Source organism: Panthera onca, chromosome B1 (assembly GCF_046562875.1).
Source record: "Panthera onca isolate mPanOnc1 chromosome B1, mPanOnc1 haplotype 2, whole genome shotgun sequence".
Lineage (NCBI taxonomy): Eukaryota > Metazoa > Chordata > Mammalia > Carnivora > Felidae > Panthera > Panthera onca.
The window spans coordinates 13234080-13261280 of NC_138342.1; the positions used below are offsets into that span (position 1 = coordinate 13234080).

At 40.3% G+C, this 27201-nt stretch overlaps 1 long non-coding RNA gene across 1 annotated transcript in view; it reads right to left on the bottom strand.

Moving 5' to 3' along the window:
* Positions 1-12668: 12668 nt before the first annotated feature.
* The window catches only part of LOC132693352 (uncharacterized), a 47580-nt gene continuing 33047 nt past the window's right edge, over positions 12669-27201 (bottom strand). The window contains exon 3 of the long non-coding RNA XR_009616753.3: positions 12669-12760. This is a non-coding gene — a long non-coding RNA (uncharacterized LOC132693352). The remainder of the gene's footprint in view (positions 12761-27201) is intronic.

The following is a 27201-nucleotide window of genomic DNA, read 5'->3' on the forward strand; positions in this document are numbered from 1 at the left end:
TCCACACCCCACACCCAGTCTTGGGTTAGGATCCTCTAATCTCAGATCTCGTGTTTCCACATATCTGTTGTCTCTGCACTAAACTCAGGCACATTACCTAAAACCCTTGCATGGGTTTCCCAGATTCCGCTGGACCTGGTTTCTCCCGATCATTGAACCAATGGACATGCAGGTATCATGCGAAAACTATATTAACTTATAAATATTGACACAGACAAGTGACAGGTAGTTAGGGATATTTAGACAACGTTTGTACGTTTCTAGGCACCAATTACTCTATCTCTTTTTTAACTCAGTGGATTATTTTGAAATCAGTGCACCTGTGATCTTTCTGATCCTCTCACAGGAGAACAGGAACTCTTGACATAATTTTGCTTCTACCTTTGAAAACCTAATGTTAGTTATGGACAACTGTGTGTTTTCTTTAAGGAGTTTGGTCACTGGACTCACAAAATGTTGCATCTGAGAAGAATAAGATTCTTAATTGTGTTTGCAATGAAATATATGAATAAATAGATGGAACACATTAATACTGTATTAATAGCTACGAGCGTCTTCTAGAATGGTGTGTCCTATGCCAAGTGCAGCTGGTTGTATTATAAGTATCTTTTTATATGTCTGTTTCCCACACTTCATTCCAGGCTAATTGTGTGATTCAGATTGTGTGGCCAGAGCCAGCATAGTATCTGGCACAGTATAAAAACTCAATACTTTTGGAATGAAACATTTATGTAGTCCTAAGCTCTCTGTGAAACCTTGGCTAAGTGGATATTTCCCTGTGAACTACTTTTCCTATATCCCTTACCAAAAAGTCAGTCTACACTTAAATTCAAGACACAATATATCGCCAAAAAAGTTTGTCTCCTATAATTCCCTTCATTGCCTACATCGGCCCTCTAATACCAAACAGAATAACCCTGGTCTCTCTTCCAGATATTTGAAGACTGCGATTATTTCTCTGGCAAATCTTCATGTCTTTGGGCTAATATTTCCCTGTTCTTCAATCATTTTCAGACATTCATTAGGGCTTAACTCTTATAAGCACACTCTACAGGTGCTCAATCTCCCACTTAAGCTGTGCCTCCCAAGAAATGCACACAGCATTGCCTGGAATGTCTGCCCAGACCACAGTTCAGGGAGGTTGTCACCTCCTTTGATTTTGATGCCATACCTCTGCTAATGAGGCCAAAGTGTATCAGCTTTTTCAGTAGCTACTCAACTGACATCCCCATACCCACTCTTTCCCAATTTCCTATCTGAAGAAGAGTCATTCCTCACATTATTAAAATCAATTCCTCCCCCTTGGACTTTTAACCCTATCTCATTCTGCCTTTCCAAGGATTTTATACCATCACCTACAACCTCGCTTACTTTCTATGCAAATTCTTCCTGCCTAAGGTCCCTTCCCAGTAGCTTTAAACATGCTCAGTCTCTTATCACACACACACACACTCTCTCTCTCTCTCTCTCTCTCTCTCTCTCTCTTTCCAGTATCGTGTTCTACCCTCATCATTTCTCCCAAATTCTCTTACCAAGATCACAAATGACTTTCATTTTACTAAAGCCAAAGGACAAAAGTAGCCTTCCATTTTGACTTCTTTGCTTCATTTGACTGTTGACTCCTTAACAACTCATTCTTAAAACTCTTGCCACATCCTCCATGATGTTTGTCTTTCTGGTTTTCCTTACATTTCCCTTTGTAGACTCCTGTTCCTCAGCTATACTTTCAAATGTCTGGGTCCCCTACGCCTTACCTTCAGACTCTTCTCTTTCACCTCTCAGTAGATAATGGCATTACCTTCCATTATTTCAACCACCATCTAAAATCTAATGTCTCCCAAATTCCATCTCCATTCCAGATCTTTCTCCTAAGCTACAGTCTTATGAAAAAAAAAAAAAGAGGATACCCTCTACTCATCATTTGCACAGGGGCATTTCTGAAGTCCCTCCAACTCGACAACAGCAAATTCACCTCAACTGTCTCTACTACTCTCTCCTCCTCTTGTTCTTCTTTGTTCCATAAAAGCCAGGATAGACCACCCAGTGTTCTCCAAGAGGCCTACAGATGAGATGGGGTGTAGACAAATATAACTTGCTGAACAGGGCTAAGTCAGATACAATGAGACCATTGTTTCATTTTTGCTCCATCACTGAAATCAACCACTCCTGCTTACGCCTCCTTTCTTTGCCCTTCCTCAGAGCACATTTCAAGCACCGTGACCATTTTTTGCACCTTTTTCAAATACAAGAGCAATCACACTGAGCTCTCTGTAACTCACTTTCAAGTTCAGTGTTTTTTAAGTCACAACTTCAATTTCTCACCCAATTTAAATCTTCTTTCCCCCACCCCCACCTCTTCTTCCTAACCGGCTTAAGGTCGGTCCTGCCCCATGAACCAGGGACCTATGCCAAGGTTGGGAGACAATATGGTCTTCTCACTCTCTCTACTTGACCCTCACTCTGTGGCTTCTGTGTTTCACTCCCTTCATCTGAGAGAAGTGCCCTTAACCCAGAATGTGTATGGACCATTAACAAAGCTCACTGGGTCTCATTTTCCTCACAAAAAGTGAGACTATTGCAGTAAGTGACCTCCATATCTACTACAGCAAGATCTCAGCTTTCCTTTCTCTGAGGCAAACACCAATTCGTTTGTCCACAGGGACGGGATAATTTTTGAATTCCTAAATGTCTTGTCTATCTACAAGCTCATAAAAGAACTATGGATCCCTTAGTAATGTTTTCAAGTGAGACCAAAACATGATGAGGCACGGCCCTACCCCTGGATCTCCAAACGGTACCATCAGCAAACTGTCTTGTTCACATTCTTACACCATTGCTGAGACCAGGACAGCACCTTCAGTCCACATCACAAGCAGACCACATATATTTTTCTTAAATCATGGTCATACTTCAGGAAAGTAGGTTTGCAGCTTTACAGTGTCCTCAGCAGTCATTGTTTCAGTTACCCCTGAAATGGTGACCCATGGTCTCCTCGAATCATTTCTTTTTTCTTTTCAAATTTCTTGACTGTCATGTAATAGTTTGGCTGTTTTGAAACAATCCTTTAGTCTTATAATATATTTATACTGTGGGATTTCAAATATGAGAGTGATGTCGTTGATCAAGCTTTTGTCGGCAGTGGTACAGTTTCAAATAAAATGTGTGATAACTGTTTTGTCTAATACCTTAAATCTCAATCTCCTGTGCAAAAACATATTTCATTCAAAGTGACAGCAACCACAAATTACAAATTTGGTGTGAGAAAGACTTATTTTATTTTATTTATTTATTTTTTTAGAAAGACTTATTTTAAAGTAATTTTAATGGAAATAATGCATGTACACAATTTAAAAGGACAAATAGTGGTTGCCTACTCCATTCCTCTCTAGAAAATCAAGACTCCCAGTGGCAACATTTTTCAAGTCTTTTAGCTATTTCTTCTGGCATATGATTCAATATTTCTAAATAACATCCTTATAGCACTCATTCTCGGTTCAACTTCAGACGTTATCTTTTGATTTCTGAGTTAGGATATAGGTTTGGATACCATGACAGAAACTAAAATGGCAGTGCCTTAAAATTAGAAGCTTATTTTTCTCTTATAAATAAGCATCAAGTTAGAAAGACCTTTATTCACCTGATCCAAGATGGCTTGTCACCATGACCACATTTCATCCAATGGAATCATGGAGAAGGGAGTGGGAAAAACAAGATACGTTCCTTTTACGGGCACAACCTAGAAAATGTACATATTAAACACCCCAAATTTGTTCCACAAATGTGTTTAACAAATTTAGCTTATTTTAAATGTTTTCTCTTGTTATTGCAACTAAACAGATTTTTTAAAATACAGTTACATAATAAATGCGAAATCAGAACAGTGGTTCCCTCTGAGGAGGGAATGAAGGGGGATGAAATAAAGGAGAAGCTGAAACTGAGTTATGGTTAATGTTTAAGCCAAACATTTGGTGATGGGGTTGTAGTCTCCATTATATTATTCTGCTTTATAGTTTGCATATATTATTTTATATGTATCAAATATTTAAAATAGATTACAAGAAGACAAAGTGAGATAGATATAAAATACTAGAAAATAATAACAAGTAAGGCTGGAAGTAGGTTACCTGAATTAAGGTATTTCTAGGATCCTTATAATGTACAGAGCAAGTTTGATTACTATGAGACTTTAAGCTAGATAAGCATGTTAAAATAGCGTGGGTAACAATTAAGAATAAATGAAACAACAGAAGGACATTCAAACCAGAAGTCAGGAAAGAAAAATAAAACATAAAAATAGTAGAACTGATAAAAAATACCAAATAAGATGTAGAAATTAAGCCAAATAATCAGCAAGCACAACGAATATAAGTGACTATACTCACTCATTAAAATATAAAGACCATTAGGGGGCACTGGTTGACTCGGTTGAGCGGCCAACTCTTGATTTTAGCTCAGGTCATGATCCCAAAGTCATGGGATCAATCCCCTCATCAGGCTTTACACTGAGTGTGGAGCCTGCTTAAGATTTTGCCTCCCTCTGCCCCCTCCCCTGCTCATACTCTCTCTCTCCCTCCCTCTCTCTCTCTCTCAAAAATAAAAATAAGTATGGGGCGCCTGGGTGGCGCAGTCGGTTAAGCGTCCGACTTCAGCCAGGTCACGATCTCACGGTCCGTGAGTTCGAGCCCCGCGTCAGGCTCTGGGCTGATGGCTCAGAGCCTGGAGCCTGTTTCCGATTCTGTGTCTCCCTCTCTCTCTGTCCCTCCCCCGTTCATGCTCTGTCTCTCTCTGTCCCACAAATAAATAAAAAAACGTTGAAAAAAAAAATTTTAAAAAAAATAAAAATAAGTAAAACAAACCTTTAAAAAAAAAAGATAAAGACCATTAGGTAAGCATAAAAATAAAACAAAACAAAAAAAAAACAAAAAAAAACAAAAAAAAACCCGCTGAATGCTGTGTATGAGCACATCTTAAATAGAAGAACACAGGTTCAAAGTAAAAGGGAAAAAACACTATACACCCAGAATATATTAAACAACAAAAAAAATCGCTTTCATGACATCAGGGAGAAAATATACTTTAAAGCCAAAAACATTACAGTTAAAGAAAAGCACTACATCACAGCAATGTTTTAGTTTACTTCAAAAATATAACTATAAACTACTGTGACCTAATAGTATGGCCTCAAAATATACCAAAAAAACCAAAAAAAACAAAACCCAATCCATGATAAAGATCAAAGCTATGTCCCATCTCACCTTCAGAAACCTGTTCTGTCAATATTAGACCTATTACCTGAGCTCCAGCTCCACCCACCCCCGCAGCTGGATTCCGGCTGGATTGGCCAATGGGAACGCACTTCTCTCTTTCTTTACCAAACATCGTTTCCGTGGCAACAGCAGCATCTGCACTCCGGTCCAGATCCCACCTGCTTATCCTGCCCAACGTTCTAGTCATCTAGCCTCCCTTTATTCCTGCTATTCCCAGTGTCTAAATTTCCTCGTTTCCTCTTCTGCTTTTTGGCTCTTCCGCCACAAGGGTAACCAAGTATATGCCTACAGTTTATCTTGTTGCAAATACTCAGAGTGGTTCCTGTTTTCATGGTTAGCCTCGTCATTAGTATTCTATTGTTTCCATAGCAAATCGCCACAAATTAAGCGGCTTAAAACCACACGGATTTATTATCTCGTGGTCGTATGGGTCAGGAACCCAGTGGGCTTGGCTGGTGCCTCTGCTCTGAGTTTCATAAGGGCTGAAATCCAGGTGTCAGTAGGGCCGCTTCCTTTCTCGTTTTTTCCAGCTTTATGGAGATATAATTGACATATAACACTGTGTAAGTTTAAGGTGCACAATGTGATGATGTGATACACGTATATACTGTGAAAATGATTACCACAAAAAGGTTAGTTAACACATCCATCACTTCACATAATTACAACTTTCCTGTAGTGAGAAATATATGGTTTACTCTCCTAGCAACTTTCAAGTATACAGTACGGTGGTGTTAATTATAGTCATCACGATGTATATTAGATCCCCAAAACTTATTCATCTTATAACTAGACGTTTGTGGCCTTTGACCAACATCTTCCCATTTCCCCTACCCCCCAGTCCATCAACATCTTCCCATTTCCCCTACCCCCCAGTCCATGGCAAACCACCACTCTATTTGCTGTTTATATGGATTTAGCTTCTTTTTTTTTAAGGTTCTACATGTAAGTGCGATCATGGAGTCATTGTCTTTTCCTTTCTGACTTACATCACTTAGCACAATGCCACCAAGATCCACACATGTGTAATATTCCATTGTGTGTGTGTGTGTGTGTGTGTTCATCTGTTGATGGATACTTAGGTTGTTTCCATGTACTGACTATTGTGAATCATGCTGAAATAAGCATTGGAGTACAGATATCTCTTTGAGATGGTGATTTCATTTCTTTTGAATATATACCCAGGGGTGGGATTGCTGGATCATACAGTAGCTCTATTTTTAATTTCTTGAGAAATCTCCATACTGTTTTCCACAGTGGTTATAACAATATACATTCCCACCAAGAACACACAAGGATTCTCTTTGTTCCATATCCTCACCAGCACTTACTATATCTTGTCTTTTTTATAATGCTTATTCTAACAGGTGTGAGGACATATTTTTCATTTGCATTCCCTAACGATTAGTGATGTTGAGCACCTTTCCATGTACCTGTTACTCATTTGTAGTTCTTCTTTGCAAAAATGTCTATTTAGATCCTCTGTCCATAAATTGGATTGTTTGTTTTACTTCAGATTATTTGGTTTTTGCCATTGAATTGGCTCTAGCTTGGATTTCCAGTCTTCTGTTGAACAAGAATGGTGAGAGTGATCACCCCTGTCTTATTCCTGATTCTAAATGAAAAGCTTCCAGTTTTCTACCATTGGGAATGATGTTAGCTGTGGGTTGTTCATAGGCTTTATTATGTTGAGGTATGTTACTTTATACCCAATTTATTGAATTATCATAAAGTGGTGTTGAATTTTGTCAAATGCTTTGTCTGCATTTATTGAGAGGATCTTACAATTTTTACCCTTCATCCTATTAATGTGCGTATCACGTCTATTGATTTGCATATGTCGGACCATCCCTGCATATGATACAAGGGATGAATCCCACTGTCGTGGTGTATGGTCCTTTTAATGCGTTATTGAATTCAGTTTTCTGGTATCGTGCTGAGAATTTTGGCCTCTGTATTCATCAGGAACATTGGCCTGTAGTTTCCTTTTCTTGTCGTGTCCTTATCTGACCTCGTATTAGGGTGAACTGGCCTTGTAAAATGAATTTGGAAGTGTTTCTTCAATTTTTTGGAAGAGTTTAAGAAGGGTTGGCATTAATTCTTCTTTAAATGGTTGATGGAATTCACCCATGAAACCATCTGGTCCTGGGCTTTTCTTTGTTGGAAGGGTTTTGATTACTGCTTTCATCTCATCTGGCAGAATGGATGGCCATGTCTCTTGCCAGGTCCCCTGAGTGGACCGGGCTTGTCCCTGACCGTGGCAAAAAGGGCTAGAGTCAAGTTTAGGGTCTTTTCAGGGCCTTCAGGACTAGTGCTAGTCCTGCTCATATCCTGCAGCTGTAAGGGGATTGGAGTCAAGTAGAGGGCCTCTTCAGCATCTCTGGGGGTGCAGATAGGAGTGTCACCTGCAGGGTCTCTGTGCCAGCAGGACTATTCATGAACTGTGACTGGGATGGGTGGGAGTTCAGTTATAGGACCCTTTCAGAATCCATATCCTGACCAAGTTTAGCAGGCATACCTTCAGGGATTCCCAGACTGTGACCAAGAGGGGCTACAACTGGTTTATGGGTCACTTGAGAGTCCACAGCTGAGACTGAGGTCTATATGTCTATCACCCAATGCATGGCATGACTTTTCCCTTGACAAATGCTGCTGATGACAGAACCAAAGCCAAACAGGGTTTTAGCTGAGTCCTTAGGGGTATGAAGCTATTTCTGGATCTGCAGCCCAGACCATAATCAGTGAGTTAGCCACCTGGGTGCAGGCCTGCCTTCCCAAAGTGGCTCTTCTCGGTCTTGGACTGCACCAGAGTTTCACCGTCTCTTACCTGAATCCCAAACCTCCCACAAAGGCACTTTTGTCCATGGGTGGAGGCCAAATTGCTCTTGTTAAGGGTAAGATAGCTGTGAGGGATGTCCCATTTGGTCTTCTTGCTGACCTGTATTCCCTTCTGGAGGCCAAGGGAGAATCTGTATCTTAGGATATTCAGTTATTGGCAGAATTTAGTTCTGTGCAGTTGTAGACCTGAGCTTTCCATTTCCCTGCTGGCTACCTTCCAGGAGCTGCTCACAACTTCTAGAGACTGCCTGTATACCTTGGCCCATGGCCCCTTCTTCCATCTTGAAAGCCAGCAACAGTGGGTGTGGTCCTCATCAAGGTGTATCCTTTCTATCTCTTCTGCCTCCTTATCTTTTACAAGTTCTAACTAACTGTTTCATTTTATTCCTCTGACTATAAAGACCCATGGGACTATATCTGGGCCACTTGAATAATCCAGAACAATATTTCAATTTTAGGATCAGCTGATTAGCAACTTTAACTCCAACTACAAAGTTCGTTTTGCAATGTGCCATAACATATTTGTAGGCCAATTACCAGGGAATAAAGATCATGGTCCCACCTAGTTAAGACTAGCTTGACTCCCAAGGAGTGATTCCTGACAAGACCTGGTATAAAAGGGAATATTACTCTGAAAGAGTGGGCTCAGACCTTGCACTCTTCCCCCGGCACTCTGAAAGCCCCAAGGTGGTGGTTCAAGGCCCTCCCAAAAATGCAGCACAGAAGTTAAGCTGACTGGTTAGGACTTCATGCCTCTTTCTTTTTCTCCCCTACATTTTGCAAGTAGGAAGTAAAGGCTCAGAGAAACCCAGTCATTGCTCAAAGTCACAAACTCAGTTCATGACAGTGCAATTGAAATACCTGATATTCATTCATTTATCCGTTCAATAACACTTGCTAAACCCTACCAGCTAACTGGACCAGGGAAACAAACATGAAATAAACCTTGCCAATCCACCTATCAGAGATTTTTGTCTGTTTTCCTAAGATACAAATGCAGTTAACATGTTTGCATACTTGATGTTAGTTCAGTAAAGTTTCCCACACATTTTTACATAAAAGTTTGATTTTCTCTAAGAACATCTGCTTCAGCTCAAAGGCAGCTGTCAGGGTGATAGGACCTGATTCAAACCCAAGCTGTGTGTCCTTAGGGAATTCACTTAGTGATAGTATTTACCTGAAAGGGCTGTTGTGAGCAGGGTTGAGTAGTATCTGCACGTCACTGGGAACTAGCATATAGCAGGTGCTCAGTAAGTGATAGCCGTGATCGTTGTCATTACCCAACCTCCCTGAGCCTCAGTTTTATTTTTTATTAAGTGGGCACAATAATAAGCATATCATGGGGTGATTACATGAGGAAGTATCAATAACACATGTGGCACACAGTTTGTACAAACACACCTCCCCTTCCTCCCTCCTTAACAACCTCACTAAACTGATTCTTTTTGTGGCTTACTTACACCTTCAATAAAACACTTCAGGAAAGGTCTGTGATAGAGAGGCAATGCAGCAGGGGTCAGGATTTCAGGGTTCTTTAGAGGATCTGAAACTACCCTCCTGCGTGACTTTAGGCAAGGGGTTTGGCTTTTATGATCCTCAGTTTCCTCATCCATGAAGAACAGAATGCTCTAGAAAATAGTCTTCACCCCCTACTTTGGTTTTAAATTAATCAGAGAGTTACGCCAGTCTCTAGGAATAGAATCTTCCGAAATGCACAAGGCCTGCAAATCCCTTCATCATGCAGTTTTAGGGGGTCAGTCTCCCTGCTCACTTCATTTTCTTTTTGCTGATGTGGCTGGTCTCCCCAGGGAGATCTTGGATGGACCAAAGGATGACACAGGAAACTGGAAGCCAGGTGAGACCCAGAGAGAAACCCAAATACACAAGAGGGCCCCAGACCTGAGACAGATAGGTGGCTTCCGGAGCAGCAGCCCCAGAGGAAGAAACAAACTCAGGCTGTCAGAGGAAGCGTTGTAAAGAGAAAACCATGACGGAGCAGGTAGTAGGAAGTGGCTCTTATTAACATTCTCCACTGTCCAGTGATGCAGCATCCATCCCTGGAGCGTGGTGCCCCCACGTTAGGACCTGGCAGGCCTCCATGCTGAAGGAGGCCATGCAGCTACCTGCCCTATGGGAAGAGGCCAAGAACAGCACAAGGGGATCTGGAAAGAAAATACACCAACCTGACCCAGAACCAAGCACAGAGTCAGGCGAGGCCAAGGTAGGAGCAGTAAATTATGTGTTAGTGAGAAGCCAGCACCCCCAAAACAGAACTGTCTCTTACCCACCTCAGAAAGAGTTCTTTGGGGTTTGCTAGAAACAGAGACTCTGTTAAGCTGTCTCAAAAAATAAACATTTATTGTCAGGACGCACAGTCAACAAAAGAGACTGGATCACAAAAGAAGCCAGTTTGTTGTCTTCAGTTCAAGGCATCACCAATGCTGGGATTTTTCCGTTTGTTCTCTCCTTCTATTTATGTCTTCTTGTTCTCTGACAAACTGGCTCGCTTTCTGTATTTTCTGAGTGACATTCCAAAAGGAGAAAATCTGGCTATTCTAGCTGATTACCATTGCCCTTACTTTTCAGGCCAATCTTCATTATGGCTCAGTGGCCAGCCGACGAATTGGCTGCCTTCAAGTCAAATATTTACTACCAATCTAGTAAGTAGCAACTCTTTATTTAAGGAACTATGTCAGAGTGACCTGTTGTGGGTGGGACTGATAGCCTTCAAAGGTAGTGGTGAATAGCAGGTGTCATGTTGAACATGTCTAGTGAACATCCATGTAAAAAACAGTAATTAAGAGACTATAACGGGCTGGTACTTACTAAGCTCTGGACCCCAGGAAGTTCCCATTTCTGCCCCTCAGGGTCCAATCAGTGGCAGCATCTACAAGGACAGAGACCCCACCTAATGTATCACAGGGACCTGATATCTTGGCCTTATGCGTGACAGGAAGGGAACCAAGGGAGGAAGTAAATAGAAGGACCTAGACAGACAGAGGGTTCCTAGAAAATGCAGTTCCATAAATTGTTCTGGATGGATTTTTGCCTGGGTTCTGGGTCGTCCCTGATGGAGTCACTAGTATCACAACCTGTGCACCCAAATGCATTCCTTCCCGTCCTTTCTGTTCCAGCTGATGATTCCCAAAATAATGCTCATACCTATAGATTCATTAGTTGGGAATCAGACAGACCTGGGATCTATCTCTGGCTCAGCTGTGTGTCCTTGAGCGAGTCACTTAGCCTCTCTAAGCCTCAGTGTCCTCATCTATAAAATTACACTAAGAAAACCTACTGTATGCATGGACCACTATGTTCGGGATCATTCTTTCCATTGCTATTGGCATGTGACTGAACAGTGTTGGCCTCTTGAAAGCAGTTGTCATTCCTTCTGTGACAGGAAATGGATGGAGGCTTGGAAAGAAAGGAGGAAGGACTTCAAGGCATTGCTTCCAAGGCAGAAGCAATGTGAAGGTACCTGTGTGAAGGTAGAAGGGGAATAGTGTCAGGGCCCCTGAGGTCACGGGCTCCAGAACCAGTGTCTTACACAGCCATCCTGGGGATGGGCTGGTGTCAGATTGGAGACAATCGAGAGTTATAATGTCAGAGTCCAGGCCAGTGCTGACTCAGAGAATCCTTGGCTGATGCAACTCTGAGGTGGCTGAAAGGTCCTTTCCCACTCACTGCTGGAGCATCTTGTCCACATTCTGTTACACTGCTGGGACGGGAGCCCAGAGACAGCATTTTGGGGAGAGATTCCCCTTTCCTCCTGGAGATGCCCTATCACCGGATGAAATGGCCTGGTGCCCAGAGCGGCACAGGAGATTCAGGAAGAAAAGTATGACCCCTAGAGGGCACATAACAGGGCATAGTCTTCTGTTTTCAAGATCAAGGCTACATGACAGCTACAAAAGCAATGAGAAGAGAAAACAGGGGCTGAGGATGGGTTTATGAGATTGCCAAGTTTCCCCTTCAAGAACAATTTTGGGGCAGGATGGGATCTTTTGAACTATGTAAACCCTAAAATTCTTGGATAATTCAGGGTAGTAAAGGAGGAGGTATTGGCTGTTCTATTAATCTGGATATGTGGGTGCTGTAGAGAGCTTTAATCTTAAAAACCAAAGTGATAGAAGCCTTATGCCAGCTCCCGCACCCCGTAGGGGAAAGACATTGTATTATTGTTCTGAGGAAGCTACAAGGACATAGGCCTGGAAGAAATGATACTATGGGCTTTGTACACAGCTCCCCAGGGATTGAAAGTCCACTCAGGGACTTTCACTGTATCAGGCCCACTGAGGTCTTCATTTGGGGCGGGGTTTTGATACCCTCGTGTGGACTAACCCAGATGTCTTTGTACTGTCAAAGAATCTAGACACTGCATGGAGCCATGCGGTCTCTAGCTCCATGGCTGCCTGTTGGAACTTGAAGTTCACATGCAGCTTTGCCAATAACAGGATACAACAGAGCATGCTCAGAGCAGTGGGGCTGAGCGGGCTGTGAAGGAAAGATGGTCTCCATTCGATCTGGAAGCTGATAACGTTCTCCCACCTATGCTAATCTTACCTTGGCACCTACTGCACCACTTGCTGTATATCTGAAGGTTCATCTTCCTCAAATCCTTTGCTCAAATGTAAAATATGTGTGACAATATTCATCTGCAAGAAGGAAAATCATAAAGAACTTAACGCTCAGATTCTGCTCTACACACAGCTGTGCTATTAATTTTGGCATTTCGGCTTTATTCATGAACCACTTGACACCCCACACAGCAGGATGTTTAGGGTGACTATGATGAAATTCATACAAAGGAAACTATTTAAATATCTGTCTAATTCATATAGATTAATTTAGTTCAAGTATAATTTAGGGCCTTTTTGAATTTGCATTACCAAGTTATTATTTTCTTGGTAAAATAAATTTTCCTTCTCACTCTTCTCTAACTGTACACAGAAATAGACAAGAGATGGTCATCTGGAACTTCCATTGCCATCCATGGAAAATTCTAGAAGCTATTATTTAATCAACTAGTTCCATGTGAGTGGCTTATTGAATAAAGGAGGAATTACTTTGGGGGGAGATATTTTGGAACGTAAAGAGCTTAAATCTGAATGGGGAGCATGAGTGAGGAAAAACATGACCCTAGCGTGTTGAGCATATCGGTGTTAGACTGAGGTCAGCATGTCATTTGTGACTCTACTGAGCAAAGGATATGAGCAAAAAAGAACTGGCTTTCATTTTATCTATTATGTGCCAGCTATTGCACATATTTTAAATACATTATTTTTTTGAGGTTATGTTTCAAGCTAATATGTATATTGCCTCACTTATCTTATTAAACATAATAATAGTATTGGCATCATAGAATCGTAAGGTAATGTATGTGGCCAACCTTTGGTCAGATTCATCTTTGGTCTAATAGACTGTGGATCAGAATGGGTATATATGGTGGAGACGCATTGCTAGAGACACCTCTGTGTGCACAGGGAGTGAAGAGAGGGCATTTCTAGAGGAAAGAGAATATGGTGAACTCTACAAAGACTCCAAAAAGTGCCTTCTAGAGTAAATCTGTACATGGCTCTCTAGTCCTTAGTTTCCTCCTCTGTAAAATTGGGGTAATAGTAGGACCTTCTTCTTAGGATCGCCGTGAGGATGAAGTGAGAAATATAAAATATTTTAGATAATGATTATGCATAATCAGCTCTTTCCAGGCACATGTCGACCAGCTCACTCTTTTTTTCAGTGAAGGTTCTGAGACACCACTTCTTTTAAAAAGCTCTCTATAACTCCCAAACTCTAGATTAGTTTCCTCAATAGGTGTTCCCATTTGAATCTTGTTCTTACCCAACAGGGTGCTTATCACACTCTAATATAATTATATATTATATTATATTATATTATATTATATTATATTATAATTATAATATAATATAATATAATTATAGTTGGTGCAATATGTATATTGCAATTATCTGCCCCCAGAGTGAGTATCTGAGTACCTTAAGGTCAAGGAATAAGTTGTACACACTATTTTATCCCCAGAGCCCAGAACAGTACTTAGTTGACACTATGAACTTAACATTTCTTTAATAAATAAAGTTGAACCCTTAGCATCATTATGTCATCAACTTGCTATCATTATTTTATAGATGAGGAAACTGAGTCCAGAAAAATATTAAGTAACTTACTCTGGTTTACCCCTTGAGTAAATGAGAGGGAGCAGGATTTGCATCCAAGACTCTTGAGTCCAAAGACCATGCTTTCCCACTAGGTATGAGGCCTCATTAGGCCAAGATCTGTTGAGAATTTCTTTCTATGTGCTGGGTATATCACTATATAGTTCCATTTCATCTGGTTTAGACTTTGGAACAATCTTTGATGCAAGTGTGTACGTTTGCCACGTGAAGAAACTGTGGCTTACATGCCCAAGGTCATGTGGCAGCACTAAGATCCAGTCTTCCACATCCAGAGAAACCATTTGTGATCATAAGTCAGGCATCCAGCGAGCCCCAACAGCCACACCAGCAAACCCCAACAGTCAGATCCAACATGAAAGACCACAAGGCCTAAATGGATCAAACTTCTCCCCCTGAAACATTCTGACAGGCTTTGTTGATTTCTGGATTTTGCCTTCCTGTCCTGTCCCCCAGCAGCAGCACCATGCTGCTCCAGTGGGCTATTTATAGACCACCTGAAATATACTTCAGAATAGCTCATATGTATCCGTTGCAAAGTATTGTGGGAGTAATTCCTTTCTCAATGCCCAGGGAAAATTGAGGGGGTAAAAGAGAATAAAATAGTTGGGGAGGTGGGGGGAAAGAAGTATACTGCTTAGGGTGTTTGAAATCTGTTTATAGATTGGCATTTTTCTCTTTCCTCTTTTTAACATCTCCATCAAGTCTCTGAATGTTTATTAAAACGTTTGGCAAAAGGGAATATCTTATTTAAATAATGCTCTTTAGGTAATATGCTGTTTTGTAAGCATCACACAAGCTTTCTTCCTACTGTCTTCTTCACATGGTTAAAGGAAAGGAAGATTCAGGATCATAGTTTGAAAAATAATAAAGAGCTAGGTTGCATTTCCTCGGCGGTCAGTTCCTATTATGCCAGCCATCTTCTCTTTGGCTGGTAAAATGCAATTGGAAGTTGTAAAATAATTAACCCAAAACGACAATAACCATACTATTGTCTATCAAAAACCTCCTTGGTTAAGAATAAAATAGTGACTCTAGCTCTTAAATACTGATCCAGTATAAAAGGCTAACCTAGAATCTAAATCATCATTTCTTCAGCATCTTGTCAAGCATTGGAAAGAATAATATAAAAAAGAAACCACCAAATTCTGCCTTCAAATTGTCCCTCAAAAAGAAAAGACAGCCAAGATACACACCAAACTCTTACAATGCCATAGCCCACCAACAGCAGGGCAGGGGAAAGGATTCCAAAGGAGGGTCCAGGAGACCTGGTGTTTTGGTCAGTTCAGGCTGCTACGATAAATACTGCAGACCACAGGACTTAAACAACAAACATGGATTTATAACAGTTCTAGAAGCTGGAAGTCTGAGATCGGTGTGCCAGCATGGGCAGGTTCTGGTAAGAACTCTTCCTGGTTTGCAAATAGTCATCTTCCTCACAAGGCATAGAGAGTAACCATGTCTCTTCTGACTTTTCTTTTAAGGGCGCTAATCTCTTTCATGAGGGCTCCACCCGCATGACCTAATTAGTTCCCAAAGGCCCTGCTTCCAAATAATGTCACACTGGGGACTAGGCTTCAATGTGTGGATTGTGGAGGAACACAAGAATTCAATCCATAGCAGCTGGGTTCTAGAACCATCTTGGATGCCAACTTGCTCTTTCACACCCCTCTCTGGGCCATCATTTCCTCACCTGCAGACGACCTCTTCTCTCTCTTAGAGAAAACTAAAGCTCTGAATGCCACAGGCAGATGGCCGGCAGTATGAACGAGAAGTGTGGACACTGAGGAAGAAAGGCAGGGGCTTCTCAATGCACGCAGGGGAAGTCTCTGGGGCAAATGGGACTTAAGATGAATGGAAACTCACTCCCCTGGGAAGGAGGACCAGTGTGCCTACAAAGAGAGCAAGGTACAGATCAGGAAGGAGAGCTCCAGATGGTGATAAAAAGAGTAAAAACTGTCAAAAGGAGGTTCAAAGACAGCAATAGGGTCAGAAGGAGGGTTCAGGGAAAATCAAAGAAGCTTTTGGCTCCTTCCCCTAATTCACCCTCTACAAAGGTGGCACAAATTTTTTTCTACCACCCGGTAAGATGGTATCACTTCCTCGAACAGAATCTCTCAATGACTACCTATTGCCTTCACTATTAAAACAAAACGAAACAAAAAAACTGACTACCCTTCTTACACACAATTTCTTACCCTTGATTTCAAAATTCAATCATCTCTAAAACCCAGTTTCCTCCTATATATTTGGCAGAATAAGTTGATCTAAACTAACATAAGGCTCTTTGTGTTCTTTCTTTCTTGGGTGTGACTATTAATTGTCAGCAAAGATTGTCCATAGTGATGGTAAGAAAAGAGGGTTATAGTACAATGCATAGAAGGATCTAGAGCTTTGAGTCTAAGAAAGAAAAAATGATATAACTGCATTAGAACTGGCATTCACAAAAAAAAAAAAAAAAGCTGGTTGAGGGTTCCATGGCATCACAGAGCTGAAGTTGATGAGACTATGACTTCCTTTAGAGTAAAGGCAATATATGACGATGTTCTATAAAATGTAGGGGCACCTGGGTGGCTCAGTCAGTTAAGTGTCTGACTTCAGCTCAGGTCATGATCTCACAGTTCATGGGTTTGAGCCCCACATGGGGCTCTGTGCTGACAGCTCAGAGCCTGGAGCCTGCTTCGGATTCTGTGTCTCCCTCTGTCTCTGCCCTTCCCCCACTCATGCTCTCTCCCACACTCTCTCTCTCTCTCTCTCAAAAAATAAATAAATATTAAAAAAAGTTTAAAGTAGGAAAAAAATTGAAAAGCAGACATTTTTTAAACCACTCTGAAGTCTCATCACGTAAAGTCAGCCCACCAATTATTTGCAATATAAATTTTTATTTTAAGGGATTTTTTTTAAAGCTGGATGTTATCTGTTAACTTTCTCTTAATCAATGAATGAAAGTGATTATTTTACTACACCTTATCAACATTAGGGACCATTATTTTGTTTTAAACACCAACTGTTTGGATGGGGAATTTTTGAAAGGGGAAAATAAGCCCTCACTATTGTTTTCATTTGCATTTATTTGGTTACTCAGGGAAGTTTTAAAAAAAAATGTGTGCCGTCATTTACCAACATACTTGATATTTGTGTTTTGCCTATTTATATCCTTTCTCCGTGTATTTCCTGGGGTCCTGGTATTTGTGTTATTGAATTCATATGAGTTTTACATTTATTACGAGAAGTTACCCTTTGTCAAACTTCCTACAGCATCATCTCTAGTTTTGTTGATTGCTTTTTAATCTTGGTGATTTTTTTTTTGATGTATAAAAGTTTTAAATTTTTATGTAGTCACATCTATCAATCACATCCTTAGTGATTTATTCCATCAATTCTAAGCTTAGAGAACTCTCCCCCTCAGGAGGCTTGATAAATATTCACATCTATTTTCTTCCAGATTTTCTAACAGTTAAGGTTTTTAAATATTTAACTCTTTAATCCATCTGGAATTTATTCTGATGTTCCTAGTGAGGTAAGAAATGTTCAAAATTCTTCTAAAAAATAAAACACTTAACGCCTCACATGTTTAGCTGATATTAGCATAAACCTTGAAGGCCAAGTGGTACCAGCTTCAAAGGCGGCAAATTTCTTAATAGAGTTTAGGATTTCCCCCCTTAATAGCACAGCGTACAAAATACACACACTTGCCAGTCATTGCTCTAAGTGAGTTTATCAGCAAGCTGCACACCCAGCATATGGTCTCTTTTTCATTATTAAGAAAAGTAAGTAATAAATAGGAACTGGGGCTCCCACCAATCATTAGCAAATCCTCCAAAGAAAATTAAGCACATATTGGAATCTTGTCCCCAGTGGACTCCTGCAATCTCTCTGACTGAATCATTTCACCAAAGAAAACTTTTCCCTCCTTCCAATCTCGTTAAAAGTACGCGGTGACTCATTCCAAAGAGCACATGCAGAAGAAACCAGAATACACGCGTTTGATTTCTCTCCACGCTGGGGAAACATTCCTGCCTCTCCCTGCCTTCCAGCCCAAAGGCAGCCACGTCTGGAGCTGCACTGAAAAAGATTTGTGGCTTATTGTCCTGATGGATGCCAGAGTAATGGAATCGCTCCGTACTTTGTCCTGGAAAGGCAGGCCAACAAGGCATTGTGCTATTGACGGCTCGCATTATAATGGAGAAATATTAGGGGGATATTTCAATAGCCACCCAGAGGAGAGGCAGTGGCTATAAGCATGCCACAGACTGCTTCCAAGGAGAGTAAAAGGGACATAAAAAAAGGGTGGGGGGGGCAGGGAAGGGGTGGAAATGTTCAGGGAGGGGAAAAAAAAAGTCCGCTCAGAGAATACATGTGAATGCAAAGCCTGTTTGCTAGCCTGGCTCTCTAGAGAGGGCAGTAAGGATTCCTGGTATGTGAACTCCACAATTACAGCGTTATTAATTTATGCAGCTCTGCAGACCACACGTGGGACTTCATGGTAATTAAGTTACAGATAAAGTCAGGTTAGTTTCCCTCTGAAGATAAACAGTTACGTTCTGTTTTTACACACGCACAAGGAAAAATTGGCAGATTTTTAGCCAAAGAAGAGTATCTGGTAAACATATATTTCATGCAGAACCTGTCAGTAACATAATATCTTAAAAAAAAAAAAAAAAAAGACCACCTAGCACCTAGAAATAGATTTAACAGAGCAGTAGAATGATGGAGACTTAGCCGGTAAACCACTCCATGATAGAAGTGAGTAGGGAGGTTGGAGGCAAGAGGCTTAATGAGTCCCTCCTATGTGGCCCACATTAGCAATGTGCAAACGTTCAAGTAGACACTGGAGACAAGGATAAAACCCGTTAGCATGGTCACCTGGAATGATCAGAAACGGATTGAACCAAAACACAAGCCTTAAAAAGTGGCATACACTGAATCTAGCAATTTTACTCCTAATGATTCATTCTAGGTAAATAACCACTGTGATGGCTACATTTGGGGGTGTCAACCTGACTGAACCACAGGGTGCCCAGATATTAGTTGAAACTTTATTTCGGAGTGTGTCTGTGAGGGTGCTTCTGGATGAGATTAACTTTTGAATTCTTAGACTAAGTAGAGTAGGTTGTTCTCCCCAGTTGGGTGAGCCTTATTCAATCAGTTGAAGACCTGAATAGAATAAAAGGCGGAATAAGAAAGAATTCATTCTTTGGGCGGCTCAGTCGGTTAAACGTCCAACTCTTGATTTCAGCTCAGGTCATGATCTCATGGTTCGGGGGTTTGAGCCCCACATCGGGCTCTCCACTCACAACACAGGGCCTGCTTCAGATCCTCTGTCTCCCTCTCTCTGTCCCTCCCCCACTCGTGCTAGGTCTCTCTCTCTCTCTCAAATAAACGTTAAAAATTAAAAAAAAAAAAAAAGAATTCTTTCTCTCTGTCTGTCTGTCTCTGAGCTGGGACATCAGTCTCCACCTGCCTTCAGACTCAGACTCTAGAACACCTTTGGCTGTCCTGGTTCTCAGGCCTTTGGACCTAGACTGGAACTGTATCAGTCTCCTAGTCCTCAGTTTACTACCTGCAGATCTTGGACTTCCCAGCCCCCATAACCACATGAGAGAATTGCTTACAATAAATATATGTGTATTTCCTGTTGGTTCCGTTTCTCTAGAGAACCAAGACTAATAAAATCGTGGATGTGTGCAGAGATTTTCCTACAGAGATGTTCATCACAGTATTGTTTATTAATTTTTTTAATGTTTATTTATTTATTTTCAAGTGAGAGAGAGGGACAGAGCATCAGTGGGGGAGGGACAAAGAGATAGGGAGACACAGAATCCGAAGCAGGATCCAGGCTCTGAGCTGTTAGCACAGAGCCTGGTGAGGGGCTCAAACCCACGAGCCATGAGATCATGACCTGAGCTGAAGTCGGACACTTAACCAACTGAACCACCCAGGCACCCCCACAGTATTGTTTATAATAGCAAACATTTGCAAGCAACCCACCTTTTTACCTGATGTTTTACTGTGAACAAATCTCCATCCTATTGATATATCTCTGGACCCTTATCTTGAAGGACTAGAGTCTTCCATTGATGAATGCACCATAATTAGTTTAATCAATATACACAGGATTTAAAAATTATGTTACATAAGCTCTGTATTATGTTCACTAAAATGAAAAGAGCAAACTAAACAGACACCATAAATACTGTCTGTTTTACTTTTATTTTCTGCTTACTGAATCTCTCAGGAGTACCCTCTCCAGCAGTTCCAACAAAACGCATAGCTTTATTTGTTTTATTACCAATAAAATGCCTCCTCACAAGGCATTTTTATTGTATCTAGACTGTCATTTAAATGACCTATTTTTATGCCAGATTCTCTAATTGTGTCCCTGAGTAACCCACCTACCAGATGTATGTGCAAGGTACATTTCTCAAGGTTGTAAAAATATATATAGGAAAGTAAAGTCATGTAGACTATCTTGGTAAACCTTAAGAAAATGTTAAGACACTGTGTCAGTTAGTTACCTACTGCCACATAACAAATTATCTTAAAATTTAGTGGCTTAATGCAACAAACATTTACTATCGCATAATTTCTGCGGGTCAGGACTCAGCCTTGGCTCAGCAAGTTCCTCTGGCTCGGATCTCTTACGAGGCTGTAGTCAAGGTGTGGGCCAGGTTTGAAGTAATCTCAAAACTCAACTGAGAGGCCGATCCGTCTTTGTTTTTTTTTTTAATTTACACCCAAATTAGTTAGTGTATATTACAGCAATGATTTCAGGAGTAGATTCCTTAATGCCTTTTACCCATTTAGCCCATCCCCCCTCCCACACCCCCTCCAGGAACCCTCTATTTGTTCTCCATATTTAAGGGTCTGTTATGTTTTGTCCCCCTCCCTGTTTTTATATTATTTTTGCTTCCCTTACCTTATGTTCATCTGTTTTGTCTCTTAAAGTCCTCATATGAGTGAAGTCATATGATATTTGTCTTTCTCTGACTGACTAATTTCGCTTAGCTTAATACCCTCCAGTTCCATCCATGTAGTTGCAAATGGCAAGATTTCATTCTTTTTGATTGCCAAGTAATACTCCATTGTGTATATATATACCACATCTTCTTTATCCATTCATCCATCGATGGACATTTGGGCTCTTTCCATACTTTGACTATAAACATTGGGTGAAGAAATGGGCAAAAGACATGAATAGACACTTCTCCAATGAAAACATCCAGATGGCCAACTGACACATGTAAAAAATGCTCAACATCACTCATCATCAGGGAAATACAAATCAAAACCATATTGAGATACCACCTTACACCTGTCAGAATGGCTAACATTAACAACTCAGGCAACAACAGATGTTGGTGAGGATGCAGAGAAAGAGGATCTCTTTTGCATTGTTGGTGGGAATGCAAGCTGGTGCAGCCACTCTGGAAAACAGTTTGGAGGTTCCTCAAAAAACCAAAAATCGAACTACCCTATGACCCAGCAATTGCACTACTAGGCATTTATCCAAGGGATACAAGTGTGCTGTTTTGAAGGGACATATGCACCCTGATCTGTTTTTAAGCTCATTCAGGTAGTTGTTGACAAGAGTTGGTTTCTCATTAGTTGTTGCACTGGGACCTCCCTTAGTCCTTGTGTGACTTCTAGAGTGCAGCTCACAGCCAGGCAGCTGGTTTTACCAGAGTGAGGAAGTGGGTGTAAGAGGGAGTACACATAAGACAGAAGCCACAGTTCTTTATAGGTAGAGTTGCCATATTTAGCAAATAAAAATACATGACACCCAAAGCAGTGCTAAGAGGGAAATTTATAGCTGTATATGTGTGTGCATTAAAATAGAGGAATGATCTCAGAACTAGGAAAAGAAGAACTAAACCCAAAACTAGCAGAAGGAAGAAAATAATAAGGGTTAGAGCAGAAATCAGTGGAAAAAGGGAATAGAAAAACAAAAGGAAAAGACAACAGAATGAATAGTGGATTCTTCAAAATGATTAACAAAATTACAAAACTTTAGCTAGTTTAAGAAAAATAGAAGACTCAAATCAGAAATGAAGGACAGGACCTTTCAACCAATTTTATAGAAATAAAAAATTATCAGAGAATACCATGAACAATTGTATACCAACAGTTTTGATAACCTAGATGAAATGGACAATGTCCTAGAAACACACAACTTACCAGACTAAATCATGAAGAAATAGAAAATCTGAACAGACTTATAATGAGTAAGGAAATTGAACTAGTAACCAAATACCTTCCAACAAAGAAAAGCTCAGGACCAGATGGCTTCACTGATGAATTCTAGCCAAACATCTAAAGAAAAATTAACACCAATCCTCTTCAAACTCTCCCAAAAAATTAAAGAGGAAGGAATGCTTCCAAACTCTCTTATAAGGCCAGCATTACCCTGTACCAGAGCCAAAGATACTCCCAGAAAGAAAAAAAAAAAACTATAAACCAATATCCCTGATGAATATTAATGCAAAATTCCTCAACAAAATACTAGCAAATAGAAGTTAACAGACATTTAAAAGACTATAGACCATAACCAAATGGGACTTATTCCTGGAATGCAAGAATGGTTCAATGTATTAAAACTAATAAATGTAATACACCACATTAACAGAAAAGGGGGGAGGAAAAAGCATTTGACAAAATTCAACACCTTTTCATGATAAAAAAGAAAAAAAACACTCAGTAAACTAGGCACAGAAAGAAACTACTTCAAAATTATAAAAGCCATGTATGAAAACCCATAGCTAACATCACACTCAGTCGTAAAATCTTTTCCTCCAAGATCAGGAGTAAGATACAGAAGAATATTTTGTCCCTGCTATTCAACATACTACGGGAAGTCTCAGCCAGCACCGTTAAGCAAAAAAAAAGGAATAAAAGATATGCAAACTGGAAAGGAAGAAGTAAAATAGCCTCTGTTTTCAGATGACATGATCTTATAATTAGAAAACCCCAAAGGTTCCACAAAAAAATTGCTGGATGCAAAGTAAACATACAAAAATCAGTTATGTTTCTATCTACTAACAATGGATAACCTGGAAAGGAAATTAAGAAAACAATTCCATTTATAATAGCATCAAAAAGAATAAAATTCCTAGGAATAAAATTAACCAAGAGATCTTCCAGTTAAAATTAAATTTCAGATAAATACAGAATAGTTTTTAGTTTAAGTGTGTCCCAAATATTGCATGGGACATACTGACACTAAAAAATTATTCCATGTTTATTTGAAATTCAGATTTCTTCTCTAAGAGGCAAAATTGTTTAAAACTCCATGTTCATGTATAATTAAGAATTAATTATTAGTAACTATGAGTTATTTAAGGATTACAAAAACTTGTTTTTTATAAACCAGAAATGGCAACATTTTTGCACCGAAAACTTGAATTTATTACTCTCTCATGCCATCTGGGTACAAAACTTATAAGTTCTTTCAGAGAAAGAAAGTTCTCTGAAAGAACTTATGTAAATAATTGAAATTCCTGTAATTTGAAAGGACCAACTGTTTTCATCCGTGGCGTATCAGCATTGTCTTCAATTGGTTATGGCTTTCAGTTTCTACTATCTCTGACAGTTAAAATGATAAATTACTGTAAGTTTAGGAATTCTAATAGACTTTGTTAAGGACTCTGGTAAACCTCAGATTGTGTAGCAACATACATATCTTAAATATATTCTAGAACAGATAGGGCTGGGAGAATTAAATGAAGGTGATCAAAAGACACAAACTTCAGTTACAAGGTAAGTAAGCACTGGAAATGTAATGTCCAGCATGACGACTATAGTTAACCCTGCCGTATGGCATATTTCGTGAAGGTTGCTAAGAGAGGAAATCCTAGAAGCTCTCATCACAAGACAAAAAAAACAATGTTTTCCTTTTTTTTTTTTTTCCTAACTCCCAAGTCTATGATGCTAAAGACCCAGCTGGTCCTCACCATACACTGTATGTCCTTGTATTCATGAGAGCAAATGCTAAAGCCAATACCTCTGTAATCCAACACTCACCCTTCTCTCGGTATTTATTCCTAGAGTGTAATCTCTGTTGTCATAGATTTATTTTTTAACTAAAAAGTAGGATTAAGGGCCCCTGGGTGGCTCAGTCAGTTGAACGTCCAACTTCGGCTCAGGTCATGATCTCATGGTTTGTGGGTTCGAGCCCCACTTTGGGCTCTGAGCTGACAGCTCTGAGCCCGGAGCTGCTTTGAATTCTCTGCGTCTCCCTCTCTCTGCCTCTCCCCTGCTCACACTCTGTCTCTCTCTCTCTCTCTCTCAAATAAATAAATAAATAAATACACATTAAAATAAATATATAAATAAATAAATAACATTAAAAAAAAAAGATAAAAAATAAAGTTAGATTAAATAGGTTAGGAGGGTTTCTTAGCCTCCCTAATAAGACTGGCACGTAAGAACCGTACATTTAGTGGCCCTAGTGCCCTTGTGTATCTTGGAATCATTTTGCCATTCCATAAGCAGGAATGTGCTAAATATTTGTTATGTGTTGGTATTATGCTAATGGCTAAGAAAGAGGCCCAGAAATGTGACCTTCAACTGGGGGGACTGTACATCTGCAGTTCTGGGGACAGTCTATACTGACTATCCCAGTGTGGTTGTTTACAGCACTGTGCATTCCATTATCTCAAAAGATTTCTGGCTTGGATGATAACTTATATGGTCACCTCAGCTGTAGTAGAACTTTAAGAAACTTTCAAGCTCACTGGTAAGAATGGAAATATAAACTTGAAAAACAAATCCACTAATCCCTTTCTGTCTACAGTAGGCAGCTTCTAGAATGACTCCCAATGATCCCTGTCTCTTGGTACTCAGGTGGTTGGTCATTTCCTCCCTTAGAGTGTAGCTGGACCTAGTTCCTTTCTTCCAAAAAAATTGAATTTAGCAAAAGTTATAAAAATTGAATAAAATATGGTTTTTTGGGCTCAGTTTGCAGCCAATTAGGCGAATCATTCCAACTCACCATAGAGACATCAATACAAACAATATATTCATGAATATAAACAATTTCCAAGCTTATCTGGGAGCATGTTAAACATGCAGTTTACGACATCAGCAAAATTGCATTAAATTTCTATTGCTGCTATAACAGATTACCACACTCTTAGTGGCTTGAAAGAACACAAATTTATTACCTAATAGTTCTGGAGGTCAGAAGTCTGGCATAGTTCGGCTACAGACTTGGCTACAATGATGATAGCCACTACGCAGCAGCACTACATTTTCATTCTCAAGATTCTAAGGGATAATCCATTCCATGCTTTCCAGCTTCTAAAGGCCACCTGCATTCCTTGGCTCCTGGTCCCTTCCTGAAACTTCAAAGCCAGCAATGGCTCAGTGACTACTTCCCACAATGCATCACTCTGACCTCCTCTTCTGTCTCCCTCTTCCACTTTTAAGGATCTGATTATGTTGGATCCACCCCAATAGCCCAGGATAATCTCCCTGGCTGAAGATCAGCTGATTTGTAAATTTAATTCCATCCAATACCTTAAATTCCCCTTTGTTTTGTAACGTAACGTGCCTACAGGTTCTATAACCTTGTAACCTAACATATATATAGGTTCTATAACTTGAACATTTGGGAGGGGGCATTATTCTGCCTACCACAACTGTGTTTTCCAAAGTGCATTTTGGGGAACATCAGTTCAGTGAGACGGTACATGAGGAAAGGGTTCATGAGGAAATATGTTTATGAAGCGCTATAAACCATAGCTCAGTCTAGAAACATCACAAGGAAGTTTTACAATGAATAAAGCTGGCCAACTAACTGGAATATACAGCCCATTTGTTTTCTCAAAGTAACTGATAACATCCAAATGCTCCACAGAACATTATGTCCGTGAACTGATACGGGACTTCTGAATTCTGGCTTCCGCTTGCCTCTAGCTCACTGTGCGATCCTGATCCAGTCCCACGCCTCCCTCTGCTAAATGAGGGGAGGGCATGGCTCGGATGTTATCTGCTCCACTATTCTGTTTCCTAAAATGACCAAAAGGTTTCCTTCCAAACCCAAGACTCTATGAACCCCTCCAGCAAATATTCATTGAACATTACGCTGCAGGTAGGAACTGAGTTCATTTCTGGGGGCAAAATAATAGAAAAATGAGGCCCTCTCCTCAAGGAAATAACTCTTTTTTTAATGTTTCTTTATTTTTTAGAGGGAGAGAGAGACAGAGTGCAAGTGAGGGAGGGGCAGGGAGAGGGAGACACAGAATCTGAAACAAGGCTCCAGGCTCTGAGCTGTCAGCACAGAGTCTGACATGGGGCTTGAACCCACAAACCACGAGATCGTGATCTGAGCCTGAGTCGGACTCCTAACCAACTGAGCCACCCAGATGTCCCTCAAGGAAGTAACTCTTTAGTGAGAGACACAGTCATAAAAACAAAAATCCATGCAGCTCTTCTTTGACTTATGATGGGGTTATATCCTGATAAACCTACTGTAAGTTGAAAATATCATAAGTCGACAATGCGTTTACTACATCTAACCTACTGAACATCATAGCTTAGCCTAGCCTACCTCAAACATGCTCAGAGCACTTACATTAGCCCATAGTTAGGCAAAATCATCTAACACAAAGCCTATCTGATAACACCGTGTTGAACAGTTCATATCATTTATTGAATACTGTATGAAAGTGAAAAACAGAATGGTTGCATGGGCACAGAATGGTTGTCAGTGTAGGATCCAGCTGACCCTCGTGATCGTGTGGCTGCCTCTGCCCAGCATCACAAGAGAGCATGCACTGCATGTCACTAGCCCAGGAAAAGATCAGATTCAAAATCTGAAGTATGGTTTCCACTGGGCATAGCTTTCACACCATGATAAAGTCAAAAAATTATAAGTCAAGGGGCACCTGGGTGGCTCAGTCATC